The sequence below is a fragment of the Cryptomeria japonica genome, chromosome 2, assembly GCF_030272615.1.
Source record: "Cryptomeria japonica chromosome 2, Sugi_1.0, whole genome shotgun sequence".
NCBI lineage: Eukaryota > Viridiplantae > Streptophyta > Pinopsida > Cupressales > Cupressaceae > Cryptomeria > Cryptomeria japonica.
Window position 1 is genome coordinate 300,236,245 of NC_081406.1, and position 7,979 is coordinate 300,244,223.

The window sequence follows — 7,979 nt, forward strand, 5'->3', positions numbered from 1 at the left end:
AATAGTATAATCTTTGTCATTTCATTGTTTTTTGCATGCATGGTAGATCTCTATTGATGTTGTGTTCAATTAGTTTGTAGATCTAGGTTAGTGGTTGGATCTTATTAGGATTACAAATAGGGTTCAAATTCAACATAAACACTAGTCATTAAGGATTGATAGTATTTAAAAATGCCTCGAGGAGGTTGTCAGATTGCTATGGGCAAATTCTTGTAAGTCAATCCCCTAAAGGGCCAACTTTACAATCATGCTAAAATCAACATACAACAAGAAAACATAAAAATACATCTTAGATAATTTAGAAGTAAATGACATTCCTTTCAGTGCACCAATTGAAATGTTCCTCTAATACTCTAGGAAGCTAAGTGATTCAAGAATGATTCGATGATGTTGCTAGGATGTGAATTAATTTTAAATGATTGCCTTTAAATACCATTATATATCAATCATCATGTGAAATGCATACCAAGTTGGCTCACGGTAAAAATAAAATGGGTAGGAGCTAGAAAACTTTAAAATTGAAGTTTCAAAATGTTGGTATCATATTCATATCCCACAAAATGGGTAGGAGCTAGAAAACTTTAAAGTTGAAGTTCTGAAATGTTGGTGTTATATTTATAAGTGATCATCTGGGATTGACCCAAGATGAGAGAATGGTAGTCTATCTACACAAGAAATGAATGCCGAAACGTGGTAGGGTGCAATAAATGTAATGTGTATAGAAAATGTGCTGAAATAGATGAGATGTGGTCAAATATGTGAGAATTCATATAAGAGGGACTAGTGAAAGATAGAGGAATGAACTCAAGTTTGCACAAAATTGCAACATTCATCAATATGTAATTGTATTAAGGCATTCTTTCGACTTGTGTCCAAAACTAAATAGGAGTTAGTGTAAATTTTACCATTACAATAATTTTCTTCAAATATGTCCCTATGGTTTAAACATAAATCTTTCTAAATTATATTTTTTCTTATCTATAATTATGATGAATAAGAAATGATAAAAAATAGAGATTACAAAATCCTCTTCATGAATATACACAATAACAAGTAAAACTAGTTTATATCAATATATTTAATAAATGAAGTAATATCCTTCCACATATCTTTTTTTAAATATTAATTACTTTTTTTATTAAATTATTATTTTTAATGAATAAGTGTCTATATTACCATTACAAAATAAACTTACACATGTTCCCAAAAAATGCCGGCGAAAAGAGTCATATACCAAAAGTTCAAATAGAAAATACTCCAAAAGAACACAAAAGTAATTACAACAAGCCCGTATTCTATGCCATCAAGAACACTCCAAGAGGTGGTGAGTACTAGTCAATGAAGTGAGTTTACCTTATATATCAAAGGGACCCGAAGAGCATAGAAGTTTCCCAATCATCATTATCATTATCATCTTTTTTATCTTCAACAACATCACGAACAAAGAAATAAAAGATCCAATTGAAAAAAATGTCAAAATCTAACTATCTAACAATCCCATATCTAAAAACCAAAAAATCTTATTATTTGAATAAAATAAATAACAAATTTACATCAATCAATTTACTTTTTCAAATAAAATCGAACAATACCGAATCACAATAAAAACAAAATTCTAAATAATTCTAAATAAGATTAAATGTCACCGTTTGCATTGCATAAGATTTATAGTTCTATATTTTCAGAATAACTTTTTTGAGTCTGCTCTAAAAGAAATTTGACTCCATCTCAAAATTATCATTTGGACACGACAGATTTGATGAGTTTTGCAAATTGACGGTTTAGATTCATTTACGTACGAATCTCGAAGTTTCCACTAACTTTCCGCCCATTCATTTTAGGGTTGGGAGAAATTGCTTGGATGTGCCCTAAATTCAATTCACACTAATAAAATCTTGGCGTCCATGCTTTTTAGGGTTTGCAGAAGTTGCCTGGATCTTACCTGAGTTGAATGCGTATAAAATTGGTTGGAGAGGTAAACTTAGACGGCATAGAATCTGCAGGCGAGTGGAGTAGAGAAGAGAGAGGAGGATAGGAGGTGATGTGTTGTAGTGGCAGGCTGTTAAGTGTGGGCGTCTGGGCAAAAGATGGCTGCTGCTTTTGCTTGCCTTTCTCTTGCCTGAACCGCCCATACCTGACGTCCTCCCTACGCATCACCTCCCTTTCCAATAACCTCTGCCTTCTCACGGCTATTTTTCTTGTATGCGTCTCTCATCTATTCTATTTATTCGTACTTGTTTTAATATGAGGGTTTCAATGATCCGGGTTTATCATTTAAAAGTTTTGATTATTAAGCTAGATATCATTTGAGAAACTGCCGTTTTACTCAAGTTTTGGAATTGAAGTTTGACTGCTTTTCATTGATTTAAAAAAAATTAATGTTAAGCCAGAACCCGTCTGACTTTTTTTAATAGACAGGCATGAAGTGCCCTGGAGGTTTTGATAGAGTGATTCTTAGTTTTCCGATTGATGCATTCTATTATGCTAACGGTAGCAGGTTGTTAATAACCTATGTAAATTGCTTCTGGATTTAGTTTTTTGATTGCTGCATTCTATTATGCTAATGATAGCAGGTTTTTATAATCTATGTAAATTGTTTCTGTGTATTGAGATTTTTACCATCACATCGTATTGATAAATCTAGAAAAATGAAAATAATATTTCCATTAAGCTGTTTGTACTGAACTGGATGCTTTTGATAGCCACCGATATTCTTGTATGTACATTTTCTAAAAATGTATGCATTTTGTCGTAAACGTGATTCTGGTTATATTGTCTTATTCTGGCAATCTAATTATCTTCTGCTTTTATTGTGTAAGACAGTATAGATGGTACGTTCATGAACACTGATCTAAACAAATAGATAGAATTTCAAAGGCCTTTACGTCTAAGAAAATCGAAAATCGTCTTCAGAAGAATTGTTAAATAAGCTATTTCCTTTGCCAGCCACATGTCGCCAGGAAAAAGATCACTTCTTGTATTTATATTCATTACTCAATAATGAAAGGTTCAGAGAGTCGTTTAGCAATATAAATAAGTGGAAGTGACTAAGGGATCATTTAACAAGTGTAAGTTGTTAATGAGATGTTGCTGGTGTATATAAGCTATTTTCTTTGCCAGTCAAATGCTGTCAGGAAAAAGATCACTTGTATTTACATTCATTACTCAATAACAAAAGGATTGGAGAGTTGTTTAACAATAGAAATAAGTGGAAGTGTCAAAGTATCATTTGACAAGTGTAAGTCATCCTTGCCAGGAAAAGGATCACTTGTATTTGCATTCATTACCCAATACTGAAAGGTTTGGAGAGTCGTTTAGCAAAAGAAATAAAGAAATAAGTGGAACTGGCAAAGTATCATTTGATTTGACAAGTGTAAGTTGTCAACGAGATGTGAGATGTTGCTGGTGTAAATGAGTTATTTCTTTTGCCAGTCAAATGTTGCCAGCAAGAAGATCACTTGTATTTACATTCATTACCCAATACAGAAAGGTTTGGAAAGTTGTTTAGTAATTGAAATAAGTGAAAGTGGCAAAGGGATCATTTGATAAGTGTAAGTTGTTAATGAGATGTTGCTGGTGTGTTTCTATTTTGGTTTACTATTTTGAAATTGTTAAATAAGTTATATCCTTTTCCAGCCCAATGTAGCCAGGAAAAGATCACTTCTTATATTTATGTTCATTACCCAATAATAAAAGGTTCAGAGAGTTATTTAGTGACAAAAATAAATGGGAAGTGGCAAAGGGGTCATCATTTGAGAATTGTAATCGTTATTGAGATGCTGCTGGTGTCTTTCCATTTAGGTTTCCTGTTATGAATATTGTTGGTCTAAAGAAATGAATTAAGGAATGAAATATTTTTAGTTTATGTGATTTCTCTATTTTTACAATCTCATGCTGCAAACTGCTGCCAATAAGTAAGGCGAAAACTTTACAATCGGGGTAGTAAGAATAAATCCATGATATCATTTGGTAGATTTTGTTAACCATAGAAATGCTGATAGGATTTGACTTGCTTTGAATGCTTTCTTTGCAGCTGCTTTATGCATGTCAAATGTCCCTTGAATATAAAATAACTCAAAAAAACATCTGATTTGCTTTGAACATGTGCCTTCATATAGAATAACTCAAAACATCTGATATGCTTTGAACAGCCATGTAGAGTAAGGAAGAAGAAATCTTATGAACTGCCATAAATTTGATCTGATTGCATTGGTTTTATGTATTTTACTGATGATCACTACCTCATGTGTCATCAAATAGAACGAATGCCATGATAGCGTACTACTCAACCCGTGATAGAAATTTCAAGAATCCATATTTTAATTATCTTCACGCTCTACCCCATTTTTCTCATGTTTATTGATGCTCTATAAACACTGCATTCTTTATTTTATGTCTCTAATAATGATTGTAGCTTTGAAAAAAATAGTTTACATATGCTGATTTCTATAAATAATAGAAATGGGGGACGAAGTTAAAGGAAAAGAAGGATTGTTAAATAATCAAGAGCACATAAACCTAATTTAAAAGAGAATTAAAGATTTAAACGAAACACAACATTAGATTTATAATGGTACATCGAGATTAGCTACTTTGTAGTGGTTCATCAATCGGTTACATTCACTTTCAGATGGGAGAAAAACTCTTATTAATCACTATCAAAATGTTTAATTATAGATGCATATTGATCATTATTAATTTTTCAAGAAGAAATGAAGACAGCTGGGAGAACTAAACGAAGAAGCTGAAGGGTTAAACAGCATTGGGACTTTACATCCAACGATCTTTCACTTGAAATTCCAACTGATACACATGACCAGTGTTCTGTTGAGGATCAATACGAATTAATCTACAACCTAAATCAGAATTAAGCTGTCTCAGTTAATGACTGTCAAAATTAATTTCTTTTTGCCTAAAAGAACAGTTGGAAGTATCCTCCGCACTCTTTTAACTCTTTCATCTTTCCGTATGATACTAGTCCATTGAATTCAATTGCCTGCAATTATGATAGCAATGCCAAACGTATCGAGTCTGTTACATACGAGGTACCTATTTTGCTGTATCGAGCAATTACCAAGGCTTTTTATTGGATTCAAAATTGATTTTACATCTTTGAAAAATTCAATTGACCAGGCGATATTAAAACTGGGAACATATTTAACATATTGCAACACAACTATTTTCATTTTAATGAAATATCCCTTTTACCAAATAATAAATCTTATTAGCAAGAAAAGCCTTACCAAAGTGGTTGCTTTGTAGGTTTTTGAAATACTTCATACAAAGAAGTGACATGAAACGATACCATCGAATCAAGCACACATAAATCAGTTGCAGATAAACCTATTCAAAACAGAATCAAAGATTCAGAAATAATAAACAAAACACAAAACATCAGATTTATAGTTGTTCATCAATTGACTATATACACCTTAAAGCAGGGGAAAACTCTTATTAATTACTACCTCAAATGTTTAATTACAGCAGTATATAGATGCATATATTGATTTAGAAAAGTCTCTCGAAAAGAAATGAAGAAACAACTAGAAGACGAAATGAACAAAAAAAGCTAGATGATCCAAGACCATTAGACTTAACATTCAACAAAGAGACAATGCTGAAAACAGCACTGATAAATAATATTGAAGTGAGATAATAGAATAAAACACCGCAGTTTGTCAAGATTTAAAAAACCCATAGAGTTAAACTCTGGGGAAGAGTACATTTGGACACCTTTGGGTCCTTTGCTGAATGCCTGTGATATGCTACCGTTAACCTAACACATTCCTGTATATAGATGAATTCTGACCATGGATAATTTTCATCCCAAGGACACAACCCACAAAATTCAGCGCAGAGAAATTGGAATATGGCAAGAAGAAAAACAGTCTTAGTTTGAATATATTAATTTAGGGAAGTGTTTCATTATAGTTAATTTTGGGTACACATTTCTTAAATAGAATATTAGATTTTGATATAGTTTATTTTGTGACATAATTGCTTATAGCTACATAGATTTTATATAGTATATTACATTTTGAAAATTTTATTTTGTAACTTAATTGTTAATAGCTATTGTTCTGGCTTCTGGTTAGTAATGACACATGTGAAATTCATTATGTGTGAAGGGTCAAAAAAGTGATCATTTCAAAGTGTTATTTGATACAGACTTAAAATGCTCCCATAACCGTGCACTACAACCTCTTAAAAAATGACCAAGACTTAAAAAATGACCAAGACTTGTACACAAATGTTCGAGTAGTTGTATCCTATGAATACCAATAAAGTTACACAACTCTTCCAGTTTAAGTCCAAAAATTCTGCAACTCTTCTAATTAAAATCTAAAATTTCATAATGTGGATAAAGTGATGGGCTGTCTGACACATGAAATTTATTAATAGACATTTAGTTGTCAATTTTTTTGATTTCTTTTTAATGAGTAATTGAATGAATAAAAAATGAATGATAATTAGAATATACGAATTTATTAATAAATTTTTTGTTAACAATTTTTTTGGTTTCTCTAAAATTAATGAATGGTTTAATGAACAAGAAATGAATGATAATTAGAATATGTGAATTTACGTTATTTACAAACAACATGAAGTGGCCCACGAAGAGACCCACTAACTGGAAATTCCTCTTCGAAATTCAATTTGAGTACGTTTTAGAACTTCGACTCTTCTGTGTCCCTGAAGCGTTGATCTTATTTACAGTAACTGTAATTTATTTGGCCAACTCGGTAAGCACCGAAATTTTCATGATCCTTCTGCCTATATTATGAGATGCAAATCTTTGATATATTAATAACATTAATGAATGTTTGCAGGATTCATTAGCCTCAGCTGCGGAGGCACTGAGAGTAGTAGTGTTTTTGTGCTTCTGAGTAAGACGTGCATTAGAGAAAAAACGAGACAGTGTTCACTGGTGATTCAATATGGCTTAGGAACTCTAACTGGTCCAAGTGTCGACATAGGTGAATACGAAAACTTTCAATAGAGGTTCTTAGTTGGCAATCACCCTCCAACAAAAAGGGTTAAAGATGTGATTTTGTCATTGCGGTAAAAAATGGTAGACACTTCATTCCATATCTTCCGCAATAATTGACTGACTTATACTACTTTGACGTGACCATTTTACTAGATGGTATTGGTCACTCCTTCACTTTGACTTGCAGAACAAAAAAATTGAGGTTCGTTTAACAGCCTGGAATTTGATAGGTTAGATGACCCTTTTTTCATTTTTAGATCATATATGACAGCTTAAAAAATTATTAGATCGTATGTATTGACATGCTATATTTTTCTAAAGACGTATATATGACGTTTCAAATAATTAATAAACCGTATAAATTTATAACAGATAATATATATTATATAGTATTATAATTCATAATATTGATATATATTATTTTAGAATGTTTTTTTTATAAAAATACAAATTTATTTAGAATATTTTAAAATGGTAAGATTTTATTGTTTCTAATTTAAAAAATATTTTAACATGATTTTTTAGAATAGTTTTTATTTTGTTATATGAATTTGGAAACTTGTCATAACTGAATCAATTTTGAAATATTTTAATATGATTTTTAGAATAGTTTGTATATTTTTATATGAATTTAGAAACTTAGTAAATTTTTTTTTACATATTTTTAGTAAGATTGTTTTCAAGATAAATTTAGAAACTTATCATAAGATTTTGTCATAAATTAATTTTTTTGACAATTAATATTATTCTAAAAACATCAAATGAAAGTCATCAAAACAACCAAACAGTCACAAAATATTGATTGCTCACTATTGTTGACTTTATATTGCTTGTGTTACTTAACTCGAACTTACTATATCTATACTCGTATTGTTCAATTTATTTACTTGAAATTAAATTAGAATATGTTGCAATTATTAGTCTTGTTTTATAGAGAATGTTGCAATTATTAATCCTGTCTTATAAGTAAAGGTTAATGTTTTCACCT

At 30.9% G+C, this 7,979-nt stretch overlaps 1 long non-coding RNA gene across 1 annotated transcript; it reads left to right on the top strand.

Annotated features, from left to right (window-relative positions):
- The first annotated feature begins 1,945 nt into the window (after nt 1-1,945).
- LOC131075399 (uncharacterized) lies at nt 1,946-3,865 on the top strand. Its single transcript, XR_009113209.2, has 2 exons — nt 1,946-2,200; nt 2,824-3,865. It is a non-coding gene; the product is annotated as an uncharacterized LOC131075399 (long non-coding RNA).
- Nucleotides 3,866-7,979: the final 4,114 nt, after the last annotated feature.